Consider the following 1,334-nt stretch of genomic DNA (forward strand, 5'->3'; position numbering starts at 1 on the left):
TAGACAATTTTTCAATTAAGGTCGCCAAAAATATTTATAATGAGGTGTAGATAGTTGACCGTAGATTTCTGATTGGTTAAGATGGTCGGGGAGGAGTGGAGAGGGAGGGTACGGTCAGCAAGAAAACAACATAAATAAACAAGAAAATATTTATTTATGCCGATGTTTCGACCTGAGTTTCAGGTCTTCATCAGGGCTATAGAGTAAAAGAGATAGCAACAACTTTTAGAGAAACATAAAATTGAAAAAAAAATAGTATACAAACAAATTTGAAATTATATGAAATATTGAATTGAATCATAAATAATAAAAAAATTGATAATTGAGTAATAAAAAATAATTAATTGATAATCATGAAGTTATATGTAGCAAATACTCATGCAACTGCCCGACATGAAGGATAAAATTTACAGTATGCATAAAAAGATCCAATTTATATGCTATAAATATTTAGTAAATTTCTTTTTCCAAATATTTCTTTATTTTAAAAATTATTTACAATACAAACTCACATTTCGGAATACTCCTGCTTCTTCGGGATACTTCCTATTAAAACAATAATATCCTATCTCTTCCTGGATCCCTTCGTATAAAATCCATAAGTAATCAAGGTTGTTGATGATAAAAACCATGCAAATAGTATACCATATAAACTATAAATTCAATCTTCGTTCTGTAATTTTTATCAGAAACTTTTTAATTTAATTACCCAGATATATAATGCCTTTATAAATATATATTTGTGTTATGTTAAATCCAAAAAAAAACTGCCCAAGAAGATTTGAAACAATGCATATACACCGAATGGATAGAATTTTAAAATATACAATCTAAAACCAGAATTAATAATTAAAACCAAAAGTTAGGCAAATTCTTAAATTAATAAAAACCAACATTTGTTCTAAATCAATGCTTTTCTATGTTTAAAACATAGTTTTTGATTTTCTGAACTATCTTATACCCCGGCAAAGGTTCAATTTATATCATATAAATATTTTGGGATTTTTATTTTTTTTATCCTTTACAAATATTTCTTTATTTTAAAAAATATTTAACTCTGTATCGATGTTTTGGAATCTTCTTCCGCCTTCAAAGTACTTCCTAATATAACAATAATAAACTGGATCCTTATATCCTTTTAATAAAATCCATAAATTTGACTTCGTCATTTTTTATTTTTTATTTTTCAAAAATTAATTTTGTATCTGTAGTTCCGTTTTGAATACAAGTCTAATACTTTTTTTTTTTTTTAATTCTTGTTAATTTATATTATTTCATTTCACTCTACTTCATTTTATTTTATTTGTTAAGTTTTACTACATTAATTTTCGCAT

The sequence above is a fragment of the Halyomorpha halys genome, unplaced genomic scaffold, assembly GCF_000696795.3.
Source record: "Halyomorpha halys isolate HHAL.00 unplaced genomic scaffold, Hhal_1.1 Scaffold546.1, whole genome shotgun sequence".
NCBI lineage: Eukaryota > Metazoa > Arthropoda > Insecta > Hemiptera > Pentatomidae > Halyomorpha > Halyomorpha halys.